General features: G+C 40.7%; 1 protein-coding gene across 12 annotated transcripts in view; it reads left to right on the top strand.

Moving 5' to 3' along the window:
* The first annotated feature begins 6577 nt into the window (after positions 1 to 6577).
* Positions 6578 to 26242, top strand: part of EPB41L2 (erythrocyte membrane protein band 4.1 like 2) — a 205498-nt gene continuing 185833 nt past the window's right edge. For 11 of the 12 annotated variants that reach the window (XM_071219697.1, XM_053913810.1, XM_053913809.1 and 8 more), the window contains exon 1: positions 6578 to 6735. The gene's annotated coding sequence lies outside the window, so the exon portion shown is untranslated. Of the gene's footprint in view, positions 6736 to 6990; positions 7099 to 26242 lie in introns of all 12 variants that reach the window. The other variant, XM_053913798.1, reaches the window with a different exon arrangement.

Genomic DNA, 26242 nt, shown 5'->3' with positions numbered 1-26242 from the left:
AATTCTGTTTGATAATTTCTATAACTGTACTCATTGAGCATTTGAAACTGTACATTGTTAATTTTTCTGATTCTTGCCTATGATGGATTGTTTATATATGTATTATATAATTTTTGATTGTGAATACATGTTCCTTGGAATTTTAACTGTGAGAATTCTTTGAGAATCTGGTTGAAAGTCAGTCTGTGAGAAAAGATTTACACTTGCTCCTGCCAGGTACTAATTTTCATGTTGGAGTTTCTCAGGCTGCAAAGAGAGTGTATATTGTAATAACTCTGAGTACTGGGTAACAGCAGAGACTACATTAGGAATTCTCAGGGAGATGTTCTCTATTTTTCTTCTCCTTCCAGAATTAATGCAAAGTCTTTCTTTGGAGGAGACTTTTTTCTAATTGACTCACCAAGGGTATTGCTTTTCAAATTGAACTGTCTTGTAATAACGTGGTCAGTTCAAGACAAAGCCCTTCTAATAGTGTGGTCTCTTCAAGACAAAGCCCTAAAACGACCAAGGACATACAGGGTGATGCCAGGCCAAAGCTAGCTGGGTGCTTCTGCGAGGGCATGAAGCACAAATGGCACCTGGTAAGGGTGGATGAACTTGAAAGGTATGGCTTCCTCTAGACGGACTCCGGCCTGTACCATGACACGGGCCTTGGGGAGCTAAGTGTGGGCTAAATATTACCGCACGTTTCGCTGCCTCAGGGCCCTCTGATGCGCGGCACAAGTTCCTCACTGTCTGTAGACACCCGTGCCAGTGTTTGCTTACCTTGTTGAATGGGTCCATTCTCATAGATTTGGGCCTCTTGCAATTATTTTACCTTTTCTGGCAGGCTCAGAAAAGGTAAAAATTTTAAAAATGATTTTTACTGATTGTATCTGTCATTTTTAGGTGTATGTTCTAAGAATTTTTCTCTGAAAACTAGATCTGTGAAAATGTGGGAAACAGAAGTTACCTCATTCATTTTCAACTAGGGTTAGTTACATGTTCATTTCTTCAACAACCATTTGCTCAAGAAGGCCTGAATGAGCCACTGAGCTTGAAAGTAAAATACAATGGTAGGAGAAGCGGGCCAAGTCCCTGCCTTCATAAAGCATATAATTAGTTGAGTGGGCCTTGCTATTATTTCGTGGCTGGGTTTCTTCTCAGTGATTGTTCTCTCCGGGAGACAGTCCTCTGGAGAGGATGGGGTCACGGGAAGCAATGGCATACACAAAACCTGAACATCCCCATCTCCCAATTGTGTCCCAATAAGCAGAACACATTTGGGTGCCTTTGAGAACCACATAAAACCAAACTGAAAAAATGGTACTTTGTTAATACTAACCTCCCACCACCCATCTGTTTTAAATAACCTGAAGATCACACCCTAAACTGGTCCACTTTGTAAATGGAGGAATTTATTTGCTTAGAAAATGCAGTAGCCTAGTTCCAATCCCACTGTCTCCACTATTTCCAGGGGCTATTTTACAAACTAGCCAGTTGAGTCTGGGCTATGTAAATATCTCAAGCAAAACCCACATAATTCAGGGGGCTTGGTCTTCTAATTTTTCTCTTAGTGCTTTTATTCTACCGCCTCTTCTGCTGTTACTATTGTTGTTGTTGATGGGTTTTAGCGAATAGTTTTTGCTGAGGCTACTTAGAAGTTAGGCCCCACAGGCAGGATTCCTCACAGGGTGCCCAAAGCATTTGGCCCTCATTGTCCTGCCGCATGAGAAGTTTTCTTTGGTATAGTGTGGCAGTTCTGCTTGTCCTGCAAAGTGCGACGCTGCTGCTTCAGGGCCATTTTGACTCCCCGATTCCCACAACTAATTAAGTGGGAACTGGAAGTAGCAGTGTTTCTCTTTTACCTGACAAGCTCTCTCCAGTCACTGTTTGGGAAGGAGCTTTGCAACTGCAGGCCCGCTGACCACAGGCCCGGGGGAGGGAGTCACATACCAATCCATTTGCATTAAAGTTTGGGGTTCTGTTAGGGTTCTTTCCACTGACTGCTCTTTCCCTTAGACTCTAGGTTTGCGTCAGTGAATGAGCCTTCCCTTCTGACCTCTCTAAAGCCTTTCTTGCTGAAGATCAAGCACACATGGAAGGCCCTATAATCCTGTACTTACCAGTGAGAATCAAAGTCAAATATAACCTTTTATAAACTTGCTCTGTATTATTGCTTGAGCTGAATGGGTACAAAATGGTACCGACTCAATGATGCTTACGTATTGATATCAAAGGCTTTGTTTTATCATGTATATGTTACATGAAATGGCAGAGACTGCTGTCTGTCCTAGGTAGTAAGAACAATATAGGCCACAGATAGAAACCAGAATTCCTGATTCCCTTTAACTATTGTACTGTCTCCCCGACTGTGAACTCCACCACAGCCAGGGCGATGTATCAGTCATTTTCGAAAGTCCAGAGCATGCATGAGGCCTGGTACATAACGACACTCAGATTGTTAAACTGAAATAATATATCTTTGTTTCACTCTTTCTCCAAATGTAGCTTTTTGGGAGGACCTCTCCTGTTTCTGCTTTCGGTTTTAGGGAGCAATTGGCCATGAGATTCCATAGACACTAACTGTGGAGATTCTGCCCCAGTTTACGAGAATCAACAAGTCCAGGCTCCTTTCTGTCGCTGAGCCAGATGTACGGCTATGTGAGTGGCACAACTCCAAATTCAACTGAGGGAATACCTCTGTTTGGCAGGCTTGAGATGCTTATACTTGTTATTAGCAAAAGTCGGGAATGACCTTTGGAAAGGAATGCAGACTGATGCAGCCACTGTGGAAAGTAGTATGGAAATACTTCAAAAAATTAAAATAGGATCTGCCTTTTGACCCAGCTATTCCACTTCTGGGAATATATGTGAAGGAACCCAAAACACTAAGTTGAAAGAACATAAGCACCCCTATGTTCATTGCAGCATTATTTACAATCGCCAAGATATGGAAGGAGCCATGTCCATCAGTAGACAAGTAGATAAAAAAACTATGGAATACTACTCGGCCATAAAAAAGAAGCCATTTTTACCCTTTGTGACAGTATGGATGGACTTGAGGAACATTGTGCTAAGTGAAATAAGCCAGGCAGAGAAAGACAAATACCATATGATTTCACTCGTATGTGGAATCTAATGGTCAAACTGAACTAACACGGAAAATGGGGACAGACTCATAGATGGAGAGCAGGTGACAGTTAGTGGGGGAAAGGTTAGGGGGTAGAGGGATTGAACAAAAAGGTAAAAGGACTCATGGACATGGACAACAGAGTGGTGATTGCTGGGGGTTGGGTGGCATAAGGGGACTAAATGGTAATGGGAAAAATACAATGAAGATTAAATGAGAAAAACAAAAGGAGATTATCACTCAGTGTGACATAGATAGAAAAGAGGAGGCTTTTGAGGAAAAAATAAACCTGTGAAAAATTTTACTGCAGATAGAAAAAAAAAAAAGAGCTGTTTGAGGGCCGACTCTAATACTAGACTGGATAAACATGGCTCGTGTGGTAAAATGTTTACCACGATGGCTGCCAACAATGCTTTCTATCTCTGCACACATCCTACTCTTCCAGATCCGTGCTAAAGTCTGTGATTCCCTCTCCTTGAACTGGAGTTAGCTCTGGGACTTGCCTTGACCAACAGGATTGTGCGTAAGTGATGCTGTGACTTTTGGGGTAAGGCCTTAAAGGCCTTGCAGCTTTTGTTCTTATCTTCCCAGAAGTCAGGTGTCATGTAAAAAAGTCTGGGCTATTCTGCCAAGAGGCCACATGGTGACAGAGAGGCCCTGGAAGATCACAGTTCATTTGGAGGAGAAATTAGACTTCCCCGTTGATAGGAAGCACCAACTGCCAGACATGTGAGTGAGGCCATCTTGGACCCATCATCCACAGTTGTGCCTCCCAGGCAACACCACACAGAGCAGAGATGAGCCATGCTTCAATGCCTACCCCAAAGAATCATGAGCAATAAAATGATCGTCATCAAGTTTTGGGGTCATGTAGCCACAGGTAACTGAAACATCTTCAAGGATTGGCTAAGCGATAGTTTGATTCCTGTTGGCATTTGTGTGGTGTCCTCTCTTCTTATGGCAGTAGAACTAGGAATGCATACACTCCCAGTAAAGCTTGACATTGCCTTAGTCTGATAGAACATGAGAGTGCATTGTAAGATATTCCTGCTCATGGACCATGTAAAGTAAGGGCAGGTTCTCAATGCAGAGCCACTTCGATACTTCCACATGGTTAAGCTTGGCACTCAGAAGGCATGAAGATTGAAGAAGAAATCACCAGTATAGTGAGATCCAGATTTCTTAGGAGCTGCTGTGTGAGTGAGTTGGTCAGAAAGGGAATTAAAGGAGGTGCTGGGTAAATTTCTATCTCAAATGGCCAGACTGGCTTTTCTTGTAGGGGTGTTCCGGATTGAGGCTGCAATGCTAAATTTGGATATAATGACTCTCCGGCTGTAATCTAGGTTCCTGCTTTTTTCTTTGTGTCAGTCCCTTGCCTGTTACTCCAGTCCGTCTAGGGGGAAGACCCAGCCTTGCTTTTATCAGTCTCTTTTCCTGGGGATTAATGTTCTGGCCTTGAACCACAGCCTGGTAGTTCTGTCCCATGATGCCAGTGCTTTAGCCTGCTCACTTCACTGGGTATCACCTGTTCAGAACTTTGTCCTTCTTGTCCGTCCAAACCCCTGTTCTCTTTCTGTTAAGACCTCCCTGCTTTCCTGGACTACCACCTGTTGTTTGCCTCTATCTGTTTGGCACCATGTTTTATGTTTTACTTCCTTATAGCTCCTGTAACTTGATTTTTCTACCACTAGTTCTTGCCAAGTCCTCATCGAATCTGCTCCATTCAACTGAAGTGTTGGGGCCATGTAAGACTGTGCCCAAAATACAGAGTCTAATTCTTCCACACGACAGACTTTAGACATTTGATAACAACCTTTCCATCACTTTTAATAATCTCTTTAGGCTAAATCTTGCTTTTTCCTACATTGTCAAAGTCACCCATCTATGGATATAATTTAGCTTTTCAATGTTTCTCTTGAAAGGTGGCATACAGAAGTGATTCGCATGCTCCAGCAGAGAATATAGTAGGGATATTTCCTATGATAAAGCCGTATTTTATATTTTATTAATTATTCCTACATTTATGTTATTATTTTGCAGTAGCATTTTAAGGAGTTTCCATCAGGAATAGATTAAGGTTTTATGGGCCATAAAGCTTATACAAGTTTAGGGACTCTCTTTAATCATTTTTTTTTCACAAATATGTAGTTAGTTTCAAGACCTGTGAAAATGAAGGATCCTAAAACTTAGGTTTTTATAAGTTTCATGGTAAATCTGCCTCAAAATCCCTAATAGTATTATCTGGTAAAATTCCCAGGTCTTCTTTCCCAGAACTGCTATCTAATCAGGTTCTCTCTGTATCAGTCTTAAATTTAACTTGGGTACTCAGCATATGGCGGATTAAGCAAGTTAACACAAGTGAGGGACTTAGAACAACACCTAGCACATACAGCACGCAATAAATAGTAGCAATTATTATTTTTATTACTCACCAGCAGGACCTTAGTAAATAACTTGTCTTTCTGACTCTTAATTTTCTCTTTGATGTAATGAAGACAATACCCTGCCTTTCTCATAAGTTATTGTGAAGATCAAATGATAAAATATGTGAATGTGCCTTGTTAACTGAAAAGCATCAGTTAACATGGAAGGCATTGTAACCGAGGGTTCATTTGGCATTGTTAATTTTAGAAAAGGTTATGTTTAGAAAAGAAAAGACTTTACTCTGGCCGAGGTGGAGTCACTAAAGACCTCAGTAGAAGTGGGAGGAGGCAAAGGACAAGAGGTACAGACGCTGGAGGCAGTGACCTGCACATCCTGTTCGAGGTGCCAACTTTCAGAAACGTAAAATCTGACAGAGAGCATGAAATTATACAAAAGGAAAGAACTGGGAGGGATTTGTGTGTGTGTGTGTGTGGGGGGCATTCTACAATTGGCCTTAATCTAGGTCTCCAGCCTCTTTTTCAGCCATGTTCTGCTCTGTAGCCCAGGCTCCCAGGCCTGGAGAAATCCTCACACTCACACTTCGGGCTCAGCGTAAAAGCCCCTCCTTCCTGGGGTTTCCCCAGTCCTCCTGTTCCTCCCACAGGAAGAATAAATTGTTCCTCTTCAATGCCCTAGCTGTGACAGCACATCCATCCGCTTTAGACTGAGAGGGACCCAGTTTTCCCTATTGCCTTGTCTCCAGGGCCTATCCTCGCCTTCCATCAAAAAGGTTTAGTCAGTTACTTTATTTTGGAGAAACAAGTTTTAAAAGTTGATAAAAGGGCATTTAAGGTTGGGTTTCGCAAGTAAGAACGTCTTGCCCACACGCATTAGCAGTCGTTAACCCTGGCAGCTTTGAGGGTCAGCTGTCCTGCCAGCCTGGGGTACCCGGCGACGGATCTCAGGGAATCCCGCGGGAAGGGGAGCTGGCACCGCCTCGGGGGCGTGGCCTGGGCGCGGAGGGGGGGGCGTGGAGAGGCCCGAGGGGTTTTCGTGCGGGGGGCGCGTCCGCCGGGGGCCCGGGAGGGGCTTCCGCTTCGAGGGGGCGGGGCCGGCGTGGCGAGTGCTCTGACGGCCCCAGTCAGGGAATTTCAATTTGAAACCTAGCAGAAGGAGGAGGCGGGCGCGGCTGCGGGGAAGCTGGGGCTGAAGCGGGACCGGTCCCCGCGGCGAGAGAGCTTTTGGGGTGCGGTGAACGGGTAAGGAAGCATGCGGGGCTGCGGAATGGCGGGCCTCAGGCGGTGGAACCCGGGCCCACTGATTAGTCCCTGCGGAGCTGCAGGGGCGGCTCGGATTTTTCCTCTGGCTGCAGCTGGGAAGCTGATCCCAGGCAGGAAGCGGTGGCGGGACGGTCCCACCAGGGGGGGGGGGGGGAGGGCAGCCGGCTTTGGGATTTTCTGCGGTTCCCTCTCTCCTCTCCTCCCCCTCTCTACCCGACCCCATTCCCTTTCCAGAGTCCAGGTCTTGTTGCTCCGGGCCGAGTCCTCGCTTCTCCGCTCTGCTGTGGATCCCTCTGCCCCCTTCCTGGGAGCTGGGGCCAAGTCTCATCGTAGCTGGGAGAGGTAGGGGCATGGTGAGGACTGTGCGGGCTCCGCCCGGGTGCCGTGGGCTCAGGTCTCGCGTCCCGATCCCTAGGAGCTGGAATCCGGCTCCATCTGGGCACGGGCCGCGGTGAAAGAGCGGGTCGCGCGGCCAGGAGCAGCCGCCCGCCTTAGGCGCCTGGGGATGTGCGCCGGGGTTCCGGGGACGCCTGCGGCAGCGGCGGCCTTCAGTAGGATGATTTTGGGAGAGGAAACGCGGGCGAGGACGCTGCGCCTCCCTGGCCCTGCGTGGGCACTGCGGGGTGCTGGGAAAGTGCCACGCGCCTGCCCCACGCGGCCCTGCGGGGCCGACCCCGCGTCGTCCCGCGCGGATGCAGAAAAGGACGCACGTTTTGCGCGCGGGTCCTTACAATTCCGACAGCCTGGCCATCTTACCACTGATGGCAATTTTTCCTCCGCCGGGGCTGGAGGCAGTGGGTTGGAAGCATTTTTAGGTGAGCTGCAGGGGAAGGACGAGGAGGAAAACGGAACGGAGCGGGCAGAGTTGAGATTGGTGTCCTGGACCCCATCCCCAGCCTGCGACGCTGTCCCAGCAGCAGGGAGAGATGTCTGCGGACGGACGTCGATGATTATGCTTCCCAAGATCGCTAACCTCCTCTGAGGTCAGGGTTTTTTTCCCTCCTCTTTTCTTTTGTGAGGTTAAAAGAGCTTTGGCCTAGAGTCTATTATTTTTGGGAGGGATCTGTGTGTGGAGTCTCCTACTGACCGAGGACGCCTTAAATTGAATTCTCCATCACCATAATCGCTGCCCCTGTTTTTAAGAGCCCTGAGTGGGTGGGTGGGAAGGTAGGGAACCTAGAAGAGCTGTGGATGTATCTTCCCTTTTCTGGATCACATCTGTTCCTCAGTTTCTTGAACTTCTTGCATCTGAAATGGCATGTGTGTGCCAGGCGCCTTGTTCTTTATTCTTCCCTTTTCTTCGTTCCCTCTTTATTTTTCCCCTTAGTTTTGTTCTTTCATTGGAATCCACTATTTCTATATCTCTATACTACTGTATTGAGAATTAGCATTTTAGTGGGTGTCCTGTTACATTTCCCCTTGGGTTTAACACTTGAGGGAAACCGAGTCAATTTGTTGTCCACAGGAGCCTGGGTTTAAAATTCTCAGTCTTTTAACTGGTTTTCTTGGGAAACGAATAGCACTTAATTCCACTCAGTTTCCGTGTGCAGGCTCATTGCTGTGGAAATCACTGCTGTTGATGGGGCTGCATTGCACTGCAATCTTGAATTGCGATAAGGGTACAAACCCAGTACATTCATCCGGCTGACACAACTTTTTAAGAGCTTGGCTGTGTCACCTGTCAGCTTGAGTGATCACTCCTATAATTTAATTTAAGAACTACCATCAAACTTCAAATATCTACTGTGTGGAGGTTGTTGGAGAACTGTACAAGTGGAGATGGCTTGGAACAATGGCATGGATTTAGGGCTAATTTAATCCTATCCTGTCTTCCTCACTTTTTGGGCAGAATTCCCACTGAAGTCAGTAGTGGTCTTGTGTGCCGGAGGACTGCTGAGAACAAGAGGCTGCTCATTTAGAGTAACGGGAAGGGACAGTTTTTTTCCTTTTTAAAACATCCCTTTTTAAAAAAGACCTAGTCATAACAGTTCTTGAATCCTTTACCTCAAATTGAAGTAGTTAGAGCACTTTGTGCAAAGACCTTCCAGAGAAAATATGTGGCAGAGTTGAGCCCCCAACCTCAGATTCATGATACCTAAATTGAATAAGGGGTTGCTTAAAATCATCATGTAATAAAGTTAGAATTTCATTTCAGTAAAATTATACCTAATTTAAAAAAAATCTAAAGGGCTATGAAATATTTTCAATTAGGCTTGTGTATCAGATTGCATATGTATACAACTGGATATGTATATTAAAATCTGAAATTTAATTCCAATAGAAAGAAGCAAATTTTCAGATTTAGGAGACAAATCTGAAGAGAGGGCCACCAAAAAATAACAATCAAATATATAAAATAAGTAAATTCAGAAAGCTCTTACTGTGTTTGGGGTATTAGTACAGTTTTTATGTAGTGATTATCTGGACCCAACATTAGATTTGTGAATACTTGGAGGTTTCCAGGTTAACTTTGTGCTGATCTGAGTTGGTGAACTTGTTAGGTCTTTTGCTTCTTAATGTAACGTTCTTGCGGTTTACCCTTTCCAAATTACCAGGTCTAAAGAATTGAGTTTAGAAACCCAATCCAGCCACCAGATTTTAAAAATAGATTTTTAAAAATCATAACCATGTCCACGTGTACTACCCAACCACTTGCTTTCAACTAAAAATACTTGCAAAGATGACAAAGCAGTCCTCAACCAAAATATTTATTGGTAAAATTACTCTGTAATTAGTAATATTGTATAGTTAAGTTTAACATCAGGTTTTGCTCTGAATCACCACTCTCACATTACTGTGGTAGAGAATTACAAAGGTTCTATCTTTGCCATTTTATTTAGGAATGTGGGGTTTATATTTTATATAACAATGCTAAATATTTTTGAAGACTTGACTTTGTTTCTGTTTCCACAGGGAAGTATGAACCTTTTTCTTTCTTTTTTTTTTGTACTGAAGTAATCTGTTTAAAAGCTGTGTGTGGACTTTTTGAAAAGTACAAGTTGCTAGTATTTTTATAAAGCCGTAAAGTAGTTATAGGAATCAATACTGCTGAGAGTCAAATCTTGCATTTCTAAAATCTGTATTGTTTACTTGGAGAAAACAAAGGAAATGTGCCTACCTCCTCCCCCTTTTATTTAGAAACTTTTTCAGGGGCCTTGTTTGCTTTTTTAGCTTCAGAATTACTGTACCTAACCATTGGGTACCCTTACAGATTTAAAAGCCTCAAGTAAATGTTTATGCTGGCTCCAGTAGTCAGCAAATACTAGCCAAACCCTAATTTACTGCTCTTTTATAGAATCTTGGGATTTCAGGGCTAGGGCTGGACCTTTAGGAGTCAGCCAATCCATTTTCAGTTATCCCCTCAACACACAGACATTACCAGTGGCTTTGAAAGTCCAGAGTTAATAGAAAATTTGTAGGTGATTGCTCCACGGATTCCAGACAGAGCATCCTCTGGGATTGCTGTTTTGGCACAAACCAGCAACTTGATATTCCTTAGATTTCTATAATTCCTCTGACTGGGCAGTACCCCAGATTAAAATCTAAAATGGAATCAATGTCTGGTGTGATTAACTACAGGGGAATGGCCTCCAAATATAAATAATACAGTTATTTAGAAGTTACAGGTAAACCTAAAAGCAAAGGAAAAAATGATCTCGAATATCAGCTAGAAATGACTGCTGATAGTCTTAGTGATAACCAGTAGTCATAGATAGTGATAACCAATCTTTTTAAGTTTTTTTCCCCCCTATAAAGTGTATGTGTATTTTGTATGTGAGCGGGAATATTTTGAGAACAGGAATATATTGGGTTGGTCAAAAAGTCCATTTAGCTTTTCTGTAAAGCAAAAGATCCATTTTTCATTTTTACTGATAACATTATCGATTTGGATATTTTGAGTGCGTTGTCTATCCCATGTGTGCTATCACATTGATTGTTCTCAATGAATGCCTCGATTTGGTCACTGTCAACTTCAACTGGCCTGCCTGACCGTGGAGCATCCAGTGAGAAATCTGCAGCATGAAACTCTGCAAACCACTTTTTTAAAAAAAGATTTTATTTATTTTAGAGAGAGGGGAAGGGAGGGATAAAGAGAGGGAGAGAGACATCAATGTGTGGTTGCCTTTTACGTGCCCCCTACTGGGGATGTGGCTTGCAACCCAGGCATGTGACCTAGACTGAAAATGGAACCTGTGACCCTTCGGTTCGCAGGCTGGCACTCAGTCCACTGAGCGACACCAGCCAAGGGACAAACCACTTTTCATGCATTCGATCAGTCATAGCATCTTCTGCATACACTACACAGATCTTTTTTTTTCTTTTTTATACGTTTCAGTTATGTTTTTATTTTTCTTGTAATAATAAAATGTAATATGCCAAAAATGTTGCTCGTTTTCTTCCATCTTCAATATTAAAATGACTACACAAAAATTCACCAATTTTGATGTTTTTTTAAAATTCATGCTGATATGACAGCTGTCACAATACAATCTAACAAAATTGTTTTGAATGAAGTGAAAGACAACCAAGCACAACTAGAGCCATCTTACAGAAGCAAACAAACTTTTTGGCTCTCCATTCAAAATACACAGACATATACACGCTTAAAAAAGATATACAGTGGTACCTTGGTACTCGTAGGTAATTGGTTCTGGAACTTGTGACACGAGTGCCGAAACCGAGGAGTACCGAATGGTGAATCCTTTTCTGTTCTGGGTGGCGTTTTGTGACACATACAAGTTCTAGGAAGTGCAACCAGTCCTGAGCAAGTGCTGAGTGCTGAAACATTTTTATCCCATCAAAATGCAAGGAGTACAGGACTTGACGAGTTCTGAAGCTGATGAGTAGCGAGGTATGACGGTGTATTTGTTCTGCGAAGCACCTATAACATTGTTTACAGTTAATAAATTTGATGAATCAGTTCATTGAACCTTTATATAATATATTGGAGGTGCTTTTAGTGAAGCTTCTTTGAAAGTTGGAGTTGACTTTGTAGAACCTGGTACTGTTACACAGAAATGTCTGTTGTAATATTTTATGTAGGGGATTTGCTTTTCTTCCTCCTGGATGTTATTTCCCCTTGTTTTGAGGTTGGCTTGAGATCTGCTTGTGTTTCTTAGATGCATGTTTTTCATGTCTAGAAGGGTAGATTATCTATTACTTCCCTAAATACCTAGTGTTTGGGATGGTATTTATTTTAAATGAGATTTTCAGTGGTGTTCTCAAAATTTTCATTTTTAAAGGGGTGTCTCTTTCCTCTTAGTGTAAGGAGAGACCTCAGGTGGCCTGGGAGTGCATTCACATTGCTTCTGGGTTTTCCCCCCTCAAAGATTGAAATTGGGCTTATTTCATATTCTCAGTTACTTTCAACATGGAAATATGTTTTTATTTCACAGGTACTTCTCTGCACTTTGTTTTTCACTTTGGTATATTAGAGTCACAAAGGTCTAAATGTATATAGATCGCCTCCCAGATAGTCTTTATAGTAATATGGAATAAATTTGAGGAATGAGAATTGTCTTTTTATTTCCTCTGGGAAGTTTCTTAAGTAAGGTTTTTCTTTTGGTAACCAAGATGACGTTTTCTATATGTAACCGTATTTAGTGTCATGGGGGTGATTTTAGTTCTTTTCAGTTTAAGAACCAGAGGGCATCAAAATGGATCCAAAGTGATTTTGTCACTGTACATCGGTAAAACGTTATCGTCTGGCTCAGGTAGAGAAGTTCATTGTATGTAAACTAAATCTTTTATGCTGTACTTGAAAATTTGGTTTCCTCTTGCTTCGCTCTATTCATGGCCTCACTCTCAACTTCCAGGAACAAAATTTCAGATACTTAAAAGGCTTACATTACCTTCTAATTGCCTTTTCCAAGGTAATTGTGGTTTTAAAATGTTCTCATATAGGTCTGATTACCCAGCTCTCTAATCATCTTTTCCAAGCCCTGAATTCAGGTTTTTAGACCTCTGGATGAGCTTCAGAGCTGGGCTCCTCACCGGGGTAACAACAGTGCTGAGTGTAATCTCATTTTTGAGTTTCTTGTGTTCTACCAGTATAGGTACACATGCCTGAAGATATTAATGAAAGTCTCTGCCGTAATTGTTAGGTTCTTTTTTTGTCCAAACAGGCTACTTGTTTTTTACCTTACATTCACCCACCTAGAGGACAAAAAGGGTAAATGGAGATCATTTAGTTCAGACTCAACCTGAGGTGGGAAGTGGCGTTAGTGGAGAAAGTGTTGCCCAGGGTAGGTGTTAGGCGTTCCCGCACTTCTGAGACTGTAAGTAAATCGGTGTCTATGTTTGTGTGTCGGGGAGGGAGGGAGGGAGAAAGAAAAAGAGAGAGAGGGAGAGGGAGAGAGGGGGGAGAGAGGTTTTTGGGAGTTTTTGTTAGGGTTTTGGGAAACAGAAAAGATTGAAAACTGCTGATCTAGTTCAATTCTTATTTTTGAGATTAGGAAATCAATATCTTAAGACATATTTTTTTTCTTTTTCTCAGTGTTACCATATTGTACTTTCATCACAGATCCTCTCCCACCCCAAACTTACTTCAATTCACCCCATTTGTCAAGGTTTAAACTGAATACTTACATTCTTACGTGTGAATTTAGTGAATTAACAAATGGACTTTTATTTTCTCACAAATTTCTTTGATGGAAATGTTGATTAGAAGGGATCAGTCTACACTAGTTGGTGCTGGTTAGACTGGCACTGTGTCAGCAAGCCTGGGTAAATTATTTCTCAAAGCCTTCGTTTTCTCTAGTATGGGGTTGACAATCATAACCTACCTCATAGCGTTATATGAGGATTAAACGAGCTAGTGCTTATACAGTGCCCTTCACGGTGCCTGACATCTGTGAAAATTGCTAGTTTAAGAAAAGACTTAGTGGGTTGATTGTGAATATGTGGCTAACAATTTTTTTTGCAGTTGTCAGGAATAATTATCTGTGTAGAAGTAGAGTTTTTTAGTATGAAACTGTAATTTCCTATGGTCATCACAAGTTAAAACCACTTTTTAACAAGTTCAGTAGTCTCTCTAGAATTTCTGAACTTTTAGAAAACTTTGGCCTAACAGACTGTCTACTCCTTTTAGTAGTGTTCAAAAGAACATACACATGGCAGAGCTCTTTGGATCTAGTTTCAACAACGCAGGGTGTTCATAAAGTTTCCCAGGGCCCAGAGACCAGAGGAAGAGGCTGACAGCTTCAACATTACATCAAGTGTTTATTAAGGGAACTGGTACACAAGGTGCCTCTTGGGCTGTGGCAGGACGATGTGGATATATCCTCTGCTGTGGGGCGGGCGCTAAAGAATTATATGGGGCAGGGGAGGATGGATGGGGTACTGGTGCATGACCTGTCCCAGATAAGGGGAAGACGCCTTACATGCGTGCCTGGAGCCAGGGCGGTGGCCTGCTCCAGGAACAGGCATGCAGTGGGCTGCTGGGGAGGGGTGAATCAGATGGTTTCTGAGGAGATTTGCAGGAAACACTCTCTGTTTTGGCCGGGATCTAGCTGGCTGGTCCCACAGTGGTCACATCATGGAACAGTCTGTCCTCCATGCGGGGAGAATGTAGTCTTTTTGTTATGTTGCCAGAGGTAACATACCCTTGAGTGTAAAGTGTGTACGCATATACTATACTCTAACTTCCTCTCTATAATTTAGTAAGCTTGCTGAAAGAAAGCTGTGAGTGGAAGTTTTATTGACAGGGTTTAAATCTCTGCAAGTAGCGTTAAAGTGTGACTATTGAAACCTAACACGTATTTTCGTACGTGAAATAGACTTGCAGACGTTACTTTCCTTTGATAGAGTGTTTTGACTTTCAATTAGTTGACAACATTGAGAAATCAGGAAGTTTCACTTAAGCATCTGTGTTTTAGGCTTCTCTGGGGAAATTGGAGGGTCTTGGGCCCGCCCACTTGGGAAACACTGGGCCCACGCTCCTCCAGTGCAACAGCCAGCTGCCAGACCTTAGCGGTTCCCGTCCCATTTTGCACAGGTCATCCTCTCCTACTTTAATGACGTTTCTCCCATTTTCTTTTGTCTTACCTGTAGACATTTTCATTAGGTGTCTGTCTCCTTCAGGCTACTGAATTTGCACCTTCTCTGTACCGTTCCAATTTTAGTATATGTGCTGCCGAAGCGAGCACCTGAATTTGCACCTTAAAAAAAAAAAAAATCAATCAAAAGATGCAAAAAAGCCTAGATCTGTATGACCTTAAAGTAGGGGTTCCTGGCAGTGGGACTCTTCTATCTTTTGGACCAGCAGTCATTTCCCACTCCTCCTTTCCTGAAGACTGACCTTTATGTCACTGTCAGTCATAGTTTATGGAGCCCATTAATCAGTGCCCAGCACACAGTAGGCCCTTTCTATTTTCCTCCTAGACTTCCTGACGCATTGTTCATAAACACATAGTTTGTTCTTTGAAGCCTTGTGTTACACTCCAGCAGCCTATAGTTGTACCTTATTTGTATGTTCTTTGGTTTTTTAAAAGCCTTTTTTTCCATTTCATCATTTAATGTTGTAGTATGTATTTCTAGAAGAACTTTGTTGTAAACATTACTGGAATACTATACTTACGCTAAAAATTCCTTAATATCATCAAATATTTAATTGTGGGCATTCAAATGTCTAGTAATCTCAACTATCATTTTTTAAAGAATGAGGTATAATTGAAGTATAACGTTATATTAGTTTCAGGCATACAGCATAATGATTTGATATTTGTGTACATTGCAGTGATTACCATGATAAGTTAGTTAACATTCATTACTATACGATTATAAATTTTTTTTCTTGTGATGAGAACTTTTAAGATCTATTCACTTAGCAGCTTTCAAGTATTCAATACAGTGTTATTGATTATAGTCACCATGCTGTATATTACAACCCCAGGACTTATTTTATAACTGGAAGTTTGTACCTTTATATTTATTTATTTATCTATATATTTTAGATTTTTAATCAGCTTGGCAATAACCACAACCTTTGGACCAACTTATTTTAGATGTTTAAAAATTTGTTTTATTTTTAGACAGTAGGGAAGGGAGGGAGGTAGGGAGGGAGGGAAACATCAATGTGTGATTGCCTCTCGCACGCCCCCTACTGGGGACCTGACTCACAACCAGGCATGTACCAGGCATGTGCCCTGAGTGGGAATGGAACCTATGAAGGACCCTTTGGTTTACAGGCAGGTGCTCAATCCACTGAGCCACACTAGCCAGCGTAGAAGTTTGTACCTTTAGATACATTTTGCCCACCCCCAACCCCTTGCCTCTGGCAACTACCAATCTGTTCTCTATATCTCAAGTATCAATTTTTGAAAAAATTAGTTTGAATTAAGATCCAGTTAAGAGCCACACATTACACTTGGTTGATATACCTTTAAAGGACAATAAACTATAGTTTCCCCTTATTTTTTTCTTGCAATTTACTTGTTGGAGAAACTTAATTCGTTGTTCTTTGTAGGTTTCCCACAGTCTGAATTTTACAGATTTCTTTAAAATTTGTACAATTTGTTTCTGTAGTGTAGCAGACTTGTTCCTCTGCTTCCTGTCTTTTCTTTAAGAAAAGAGTTTGTTTGCATCTCAGATCAGCCGTGACCTCTGTAGGGTTAAATTGGTGGGTGCATCTAGAGACCAGGTCTTACTTCAGTTTCTTTATTATTATTATTAATATTCTTTTTGTAAGATTATTCCATAGGTATAGGCTTCTATTTGATACTTACTGCTTTTTTGGCTCCAGTCCCCATCTTAAGGTGGTCTCCCATCAGCTGCTTTGTCATCTGCTTAACCTGTCCTGGACAAATGCATTTTAATTTCAACACCTTAACAGTTAAGGAGTAGTTACATTTGTACAGTCCTAAAATTATTTTGGCCCTTTGAAGACAACTTCGAGGCTGATGTGGCCCCTGGTGAAAATGCGTTTGACACCCCTGGTGTAGAACTTCAAGTTTTTAGGAATTTGTTCGCATCTATAGTATCTTATTTTTAAAAAAGACAAGCTTGCTTTCCTAACTCGTTTTTTGCCTCCTAGTTTTCTTTTGAAAAGTTGTGATTATGAAGCCGACTGAGTACTACTTTTTATTGTGTGATTCTGGAATCATGCTGGAATTGGGAATACCTTTTATCTTGTTTTGGTTTTTTTTTTCCACATTAGTATAGTGTTTTTGGTCTGATATTTTAACATAAGAAAAAATGTACCAGAGTATATAAAACACATCAACATAAAAGGTGACCCTCATTTTTTTTAAAAAGTGGTTTTTGCTATTTCATTTACAGTGAAAATGTCATTCCCCGGGTGCTTGTAATACAGGTAATACTGTAGTCCCTAGGGACTACAGGGACTGTAAGGGAAAGCAGCAGGTCCCTGTGCTAACTCCCTTCGTAACAGATTTCTGCTCCCCCATAGCAACCGCTTTTGGTTTTATTACCTGGTGTGTTTTATCTAAATAACATGATTTTTCCTGTGCTTTTTTCCATTTTAGATAATAATAGCTATTAACTTTCTGCCTTGGTTGGAATCAGCCTCCTTTCCTAACTCCCTCTTCCCATACCCAGGCTCGCTCTCTCACTCCACAACACAGACATAGAGTAGCTAAGCTCTGTAAAGTGCTCTGGTTGCATGCAATTTTCTTTTCAACTTTCTGTTCTGTTTTGAGGTTAATTGCCTTTCCCCCCCTCATCCTTAATTTAGCCCTGAACTATATTGAAAACTATATTGACAACCATTTCCTTTTCTCCTGGAGGCATCCTTCCAGGCCCTCCAGTCTCCTGGACTGGTTTATTTCTAGAACTGCTGTGCTGCGCTCGTCTTGGCCTCCCACGATCCTGGGCTCCATGCCCCTTTCTTAACTCTTACTTTGCCTGCGCACATCCTTCAGTAGTTTCCAAGAAAGTGCAAACAGAAGGTGAATTTCTTGAGACCTTGTATGTCTAAAAACAACTCTTCTACTCTTAAAATGCCTTTTGCACTGTCGGTTTGAATGCTCTTACAGTTTGGCTGGGTATAGAATCCAAGGTAGTGATTACTTTCCCTCCAGATTGGGAAGACATCATTGCATTCTGGCATCCCCGGTGTTGCTATTGAGAAAAGAGTGATGTGATTCTAATTTCTGTTTTTGTGTGTGTAGCTAGTTTGTTCTTTTCAGAGATTTTTAGGATTTTCCTTTGAACTTGGTGTTTTAAAAATTTCTTGATGGTGTGTCTACTGGTGTGGGGGATTTTTCATTCATTGTCCTAGGCAGGTACTCACCGGGCCCTGTGATCTTGGAAACTTTTGTCTTTCAGAAATTTGTCTCCGATAATTTCTCCCTCTGCGTTCTCTATTCTTTCTGGAACTCCTATTATTTGGATGTTGAATTTACTACAGTGACTCCAATTTTGTTACTTTTCCCGTCTGATACCATCTCTTTGTCTTTTCTTCTTTTTGAGAAATTTCTTCAATGTTTTCTAACCTCTACTGATTTTTTTTTTTAAATTTTCCTGTTTTCTAAGCTGCTTCTTGGTCACTGAATTTTCTCTTTGGTAATGTCCTCTGCTTTTTTCATGTATGGAGTATCTCCAGTCCAGCCCTGCTTGAGGCCCCTTCGCACTTGCTTTCTGTCTGTCTGGATCGCTCTACCCTCACGTACTTGCATGGCTGGCTCCCTGAACTCCTTCAGATCTTTGCTTCCCGTGATCATTTATTTGAAACTACTGTACAGCCTGCTCCCACCCCTACTCCAGCATAACCTAGTTCTCTTCTTTGTCTTTTCTTTTTCCTATAGTAGGTATTATTTATCATCTGATACACTCTACACTTTGCTTTTTGTTTATCGACTGCCCCCTTACTGGAATATAAACTGCATGAAGGCAAATATTTTTTTTCTATTTTGTTTGCCCTAGTATTTCCAGTACCTATAGAACAGTGCCTGGGCACAGAATGAGTACTCTGTAAAAATCTGTTGATTGAGTAATTGCACCTCCTTGTTTTCTGTAGCGGGCCTCACATCTGCTCTCAGTGTCTGGATTCCCTGATCCCACAGCCTTTCTTCCCTCTGCTTCTCTGGAGAGTGAACCTCCTGTTTCTGGCTGCGAAAGATTGGGGAGAGTGAGAGACAGAGGGAGGGAGAGAGGGAGGAAGGGAGGGAGAGTTTTAAACGTTCCTTATATTTACTTGTAACTGGTCTCCTGTTTTCAGCTCTGTATCACCTCAGCTCTCAGTGGTATTGTTTCTGGTAGGCCCCCACCAAAACAGGAATTCAGGGTTTGGCTTCCTCTGGTCTGCTAAGTCGGTTACTCTGTACATCTGTTTTCCATCTTCTAAAATTCTGTTGATATATCTCATCTGCTGGCCTGTCCCCTCCCTTTTGTGTGCATGTGTGTGTGTGTGTGTGTGTGTGGATTTGTACCTTTTAAAAAAGTTTCCTTAGTGTCCTTTTAGTGTGGTTTTGGGAAGAAACAGAAGTTAACTCATGTTTAATCCACTAATTTTAGGGTTTCAAATTGAGAAAAATAAAGTCCCCAAGATACTCTGATACTCACAATTTGGTAAGGGCTGCTGCTTTAATAAAATGGTCCTCTTTTTCATGCCAGATGCCGAGTTGAACATTAGTTATATGTATGTACATATGGAGAGAAAAGGCCATTTCGTCCATGTCTAGAGTGGATGGGAGCGGATGAACAAGAAGGTGCTCCCTAGGAAGAGATCAGCAAAGGTGTTATATTTTTTACTGTAATATTTTATGAATTAGTTCAGTAGAGACACTTATAAGTCATATAATTTGTACTTGAAATACATTTAAATACAAAGAACAAAAACAGACTTGGTGAATGTGAATCAGACATGGCTACCTTATTTAGAATTTACTGCATAGTCTGTGTACATAAAATTAGTCATTCTTTGAATATTGAATATCGAGGAAACTTGAAAGACAGGTTGGTTCTGCTAAATACTTTAGGGTGAAAAATTTCATTACTAGGGTATAAATAGGGAGTGGGAATTACCCTAATGTGAAGATTCACACTTTAGGGATTTTTACGTATGGGGTTCGGGGAACCTGAGACAGAAAGGGAGGTTCTGAATGAGGTAGCGGCTGTGAGGTCTGAGGAGGTTCCAGAAAGATCCAAAGGCTCCTGCATGCATGTGGTTAGTGTTGGTTAAATTACCCAGGGGGTTTTAGTGCTTTATAAGTTCAAATACTGTATCCATCAATGTTGAAGGTGTTGTAGGCAATAGATCAGGACAGTATTTCCGTAAAGTGTGATGGTGTGTTAAAATGATTTGGGTGGTACACAGATGAATCTTTCTTATAGGGGTTAAATATATGTGCCAGTGTGCATCAGAAAAATGTACAAATACTTCAAAGCTATGACTTCACTGATATTAGCATAAGGCTAGAGTAGGTATTTTTTAAGTGACTTGATTTAAAGGTCAGTATTAAATAATAAATAATAATATGGTGGCCATTTGGATTTGGCAAAGATTATAAAGTGGGTTTGTGAATAACTGAAGTTTGAGAAACATTAGGTAGCTTCAAAATACGATTTTCTTAATCAAGGTGCTTTGTACATGTCTTCTTTCTCCTAGTAGGTAACAGCGTGAAACTATATGGTGAGTGTGGCATAGACTTAAAAGCGTTTTCTTTCCTTTTTAAAATTCAGTTTTAGTTTGTAAATTTTGTTTTCTTTTTTCAAAATCAAGTATAAGAACATTTTCTCATTTGATTCTTAAAACAGTTTCATCCCATAGGTCTGACAGATGAGAAAGATGAGTCCGGTAGAAGTTAAACTTACCCAGACTCATTTGGCAACTTAGTAAGGGAGCTTCAGGCACAGCCAAGGGCTCCTTGTATCTAGAGTTGTTCTCTCTAGAGTTGTTCATCGTTTTCTCTCACTGTTAGTGGAATTGTCGATTAAAGTTTTCTTGGAGGATTCAGGAAGCCTGCCAAGTTTTGTAGCTAGAAGGCTGCCTATAGCTTTCATATATTTGTATCTTGAGGCCAGAAGGTAGACAGAGCCAAGTCTTCAAAAATAGTTCAATAAATGTGTCCACATTTTGAAATACTATTGAAAAAACAAGGAAGGGTATGACCTGCGGGATTATTGGAAAGTGGTGGCAACTGCCCTCCTGAGTATTCGAGAAGCAGACGTGGCAGCGGTCGTGTGCTGGACAATGGTGCATATTCGGCCTTTATTTTTGGAGCCTATTTTTATTATGATAATCTTTTGCTTTTCCCCAGTACACTCTGTTTAGTTGCTTTGACTGTGGCTAAAAAAAGAAAAAAAGCTGTTAAATGAACATCTTCCATGAAAAATTATCTTTAACCCACTTCTCTTAAGGAGAAAAGGAAAAGCTTTAAAAAAAAAAAGATAAAAAATTGTACACGAGAAAGGTTGCAGTCGCAAGTAATGAGTTGGGTCTGTCCACTCACAAAGGAATCAAGAGTTTATCCATTAGTTTGTAACCAGAACTGTTTTTGGATCCTGGCCATTAAAATCAACATCAGTAAAGCCTGCATCTTAATTTCCTAATGCCCAGATTGTCTGTTTTAAATCACGCACATATGGGAATGTGAATACGTTCGTCCGTCTTTCCCCTGTATTCCTCCCACTGCAAACAGGAAGATAAAGGTATGTGGGAGATACTCTGAGCCTCTGCCGCGCTGCAGCGCAGAGCCGTCCACGCGGGCAGCATATGTACTGCAGATGTGCCCCGACTTTCCCCTAATTGAGGCCAGTTCACTTTCAGCCTCGCTGCTGCAAGCTTTAGATCCAAATATTTGAGGGTAGATTCTAGAGCATTCTATAGATCTGTGAGCTGTGTGTGACTTGCTTTCTGCAGCACACGTGATAGTGACGAAGGATAATGTGGCTTTTTTTAAGGACTTTTGTTACTAGATTTTTTATTTTTATTTTATTTTTTTATGTTTTTCATAAAGATTTTACTTATTTATTTTTAGAGAGAGGGGAAGGGAAGGAGAAAGAGAGGGAAAAACATCGATGTGTGGTTGCTTCTCACGTGCCTCCTACTGGGGACCTGGCCCCCAACCCAGGCATGTGCCCTGACTGGGAATCGAACCAGTGACCCTTTGGTTCGCAGGCCCGCACTCAATCCAGTGAGCCGTACCAGCCAGGGCTAGATTTTTTAAAAGACATGTTTTTACTGTCTCATTATCTATTGAAGTGATATTTTGGAGAAAGTATGTTTCATTGTCAGTTACAGAAGGGTGTTTTTCTTTTTAAAATTTGAATTATGGAAAACTTAAAATACATTCAGAAGTAGAGAGAATAGTGATGTAATAAACTCCATGTACCTTCACCCAGCTTTGACAGTTACCAGCACATGGCCAGTCTTACTTCATCTTTGCTTTCCTTCCACTCCCGATAATTCCCCACCCCCGTTATTTTGAAGCAAATTCTAGACATTATGTAATTTCATTTGTATATAAGTAAGATATTTCCTTTCCCTCTTTTTGACAAGTACTCTTTGGTCTCCAAAAGAAAGCTCATATGACATATTCAGTTCTTTTTTTTTTGCAATAAACAAATGCATATTGTTTTGATTGATGAAAACAGTTTCACCTAAATGTAGTATTGTGGACATAGGAAGTGCTTTAGCTAATGCTAAAAAACACCTAACAATTTGTAAATCAAATCTGAACTGATTTTCAAATTGTTTTAATGTTGATGTTTTATGATTTTTCCCCCCATGGCTCCTGCCTAGTTTACACTAGATTTTAATGTTTTCATATTTTTATTTTTTTCTTTTCTTCCTTGCTCCTTACATCTCTCTTTCTCTGTCCGTCCCCTTTTCCCCTCCACCCCCTTTCTTTTTCTTTCATTCTTCTTTTGCTTAGCGTAGTCTAGTGGCCACTGTTGGAACTAGGCCAAGTGAAACTTTTATTTTTCCAGCTGACTGGATTTTAATGTGACTACACAGTTGTCATGAAATCATATCAGCCTGCCATGTGTATGGTCTGTCTGGCAGTATAGAAGGGAAAGTGTATGCCGCAAACATTGATTATACACTAGCTTAGACATGTGTAGACATGGGCATTATAGATGAAGCTGACTGTAACTTAATAGTTGAAGTGCTTTTGCTAATGAATATAGGCAGGACTTTTATGTTTGAGATAGTTTATTTTATATTTTTATTTGTCCTTTTATTAAAATATAGTGTATACTTTTTTTGTAAGGATATTACATTTTGAATTAGAAAACAGTGATAATAGGTAACATTTCTTCAATACTTAATATATGGCAATCTGTTCTATAAGCACTTTTATAATACTTACTAATTTAATCCTCACAGTAACCCTGTGTGGTGAGTACTGTTATTATAGGTTGGCCTGATAAGAAAAGTTCAGTAACTTGCAAGGTCATTCAGCTAATTAATGGCAGGGTTGGGATTTGAACCCAGGCCTGCTGGCTCCAGAGCCTACAGTTATTAACTGCTGTTCTGTATTATCCCTAAAAATATGTAATTCTTTCTTCACACCACATTCCTACTTGCATTCCCCTCCCCAGGTACATATTTTGAACCAGAACCAATACTACACTATTATATTGGGGTATAATTTGATCACTGTGGGGGTAGTTTTCAGTTTGAAACTTGAAAGCAATTAATGAGATGCTACTTATGTTCCTTTACTGGTTTTGGCTATAAAGAACAAAGGTGGGAGAGTGGAAGCATGTAGAAAGTAAGGTGGTAACTGCGATGTCTGTGTTCCTTCACCCCCAACTGTTTTTTAAAATGGATTGTTCGGGCCATCTGGAATGTTGACGGGTCACCAAGGAGTTGCTGAAGTCCAAGGTTCTAAGCACCACTGAACAATCTAAGTGTTCCACTGAATCTTTGGTTCAGTATCTTGAAGGGCCAGATGTATTGTTGAGACTTTGGCCATCATTGGTATGTTCTATAAAGTATAGACTTGTGGGAGTTTGTCCCGAGTCTATAGTGACTGCAATTTTAACAAACCAGGTACCTGATACTGTTCCCTTCCCCTTTTTTTCTGAAACGAGCTGAGGACAGAAAGAAAATTGTTCTGGCCCCAAGTTCCAGTCCCAGTTCAGCAATTACTAAGTGTGACAATTGGATAAGTTATGTTGCTTCCTGTGTCTCTTCTGAATGATTCAGATGCCCCGAAACAAGCTCTAATCCATGTAACATGTTATCTGTGTCTCATTTATTTGTCTCTGTGGAGAAAGTCATTTAAAGTGTCCTTCCTCAGAGGAAAAACAGGCGTAGGGTTTTGGCAAAACACTTGATAAAGCTTTCATGGTATCTTTATAGCAACTTCGGGCAAAAAAACTTTTGTGGAGGGAAATCTATGGTGGTTTTTGTTACTGAAATTTAAACTTGGTCTTCTCTTATCCAAAATATTTTTGCCAGTGATTCTTATGAGGAAGACATGGATTATTGATCAAACTTACAGATTCAGGAAAGTTTGTAAGGAAATCTAATAAGCCATATATAGATTGTCTTGTTAGATGTAAAATTGGTTGAAAAAACAAGTTGAAATTTGTTGGAATAAAAGTTTAAAAAAAGGAAATAAAGCTCATCGGAAGAGTTCTAAAACAGTGCAGTCTTGGCCTTCTCTTCAATGGGAAGTTTTATTAAAAAGTAGTAGATGTCTTTTTATTCCTAAGTACAAGACACACTGACTTCTGGTCTCGTGACTCCACTGCAGTTGCTTTTTTTCAGGTAATTTTGGTAAAATGCTACCAAATTATTGTACACATCTTTCCAGGTATTATTTTTGACCAACCATATTCTCTTTCACATTCTCTCAACATATTTAGAGCTCTTTGTTCTACTCCTGTTCTTTGCATACTTCTTTCCCCCTGATGTTCCCTTCAGTTTTTCCTGTTTCCCAGGGTTCTGTCCTTAGCCTTTGATTTTTAGCCTTGACTAATTTTGTATCACCCAAGGCTTCACCTGCCATCATTGTCTGTTAACGCAAATCTCTCTCAAGTCTGTCTTTCTCCTGTGTTCTGCATCCTTATGTGACTTAGAAGAATTGCTACCATATCTCAAAGTTTTTAAATGAACATGTGAAACATTTTGTGCAGAATATGGGCTGTAATTGATTATTCTGCTTTGACCTGGACTGTTTTGTCTTTAGATACTGCATTTTAAGGGGTACATAGCATGCACTAAGTATATTTGTTCAATAGGAATGAGTGGAAGCTTAGACAGACTGAAACCATGCCCCTGAAAAGGGTGCCTGGCATGTTGAGGTCGGGAGGAATTGCAGTTCGGGAGGAACTAGCTGTGGAAATAAGTGAAAGGGTAAGACTTGCTGGAGTGGGCAACTTATGGAGAACTGTCTTTGACCAGTGGCTTTTAACTTTCTTTTCTTTTGATAAAACCACTGTAAAAGATATTCTATCTTGAAACTTTATTCAGTGTAGAAGTCTGTGTGTATGTATGTGTGTATATATGAATATCAGAAACAAGTTTGATTAATTAGTTCCTAGCCATTCCATGTTCAGTGTGCCCCACAATTTTCTTTCCTATTTAGTAATAATAATAATGATAATAATAAAATAATAAGTGCCAGTCAACATTCACCTAACAGTTTCACAACTCACCAATGGACTGTGATCTGTGTTTGAAAAACCCTTTTTCTCTGGGTCAAACTAAGATTTGGAGAAGGGAAGTTTCCTACGTGGTATGAGAAGAACTTTTTAACAGAGCAGGCAGAGAATGGAAGGGGCTGTCTTGGGAGGGAGTAGGTTTCCCAGGGTTTGAAGGACTCTGGCCAGAGACTGTAATCACCTGCCTGAAGGTGGGAGGATCACTGGGGAGTGGGGCTGGGGGAGGATGGAACTTTGTGATCACTGACGTGTCTTCCAGGATTTTATGATTTTTTTGTTTTTTGACTTGCTGAAATTTTAAGGCGAGTAAAGTTATTTATGTGAAAAATATAAATTCTGAATTTATTTGCCTCTATTCTACTTGCTAAGTCACGTATGTCTCAGTTCTTTAGTGGATGTGAATTTTAAGTTTATTTTAAAATTTTGTTTTTATTTTATAAATTAACTTATTATTTCTTTTTTTTTTACAAAAAGTTTTATTTGGAAAGTTTTAAATATATAAAAAAGTATCCATGCATTTCAGTCACTGAGCTAAAACAGTTATCAATTCATGACTAGCCTTATTTTATCTATATCCCTATTCACTTCACCCCAACAGTATTATTTCGAAGCAAATCACATGCATTAATTCATCTACATATATTTTGACATCTTGAAAAAAACTCACGATACCATTATTACACCTAAGAAAGTTACTGGTAAATCCTTAATGTCATCAAATATTTATTGTGTTCAAATTTCCAGTTGTCTTTGTTTTCTTTCATATATTTTTGTTTGGTTAGGATTTAGATTAGGTCTACTCACTGTGATTAGTGATTCTTTGAAATCTATAGGTTCTCTTTCTTTTATACAGGGATGGGCAAAAGGTTTACAGTTGTAAATACTAATAAATAACAATAATAAATAA

Source organism: Desmodus rotundus, chromosome 11, assembly GCF_022682495.2.
Source record: "Desmodus rotundus isolate HL8 chromosome 11, HLdesRot8A.1, whole genome shotgun sequence".
In the NCBI taxonomy this organism is placed as follows: domain Eukaryota; kingdom Metazoa; phylum Chordata; class Mammalia; order Chiroptera; family Phyllostomidae; genus Desmodus; species Desmodus rotundus.
Note: the sequence above shows the minus strand (reverse complement) of the source record. Positions and strands in the feature narration are given on the sequence as shown.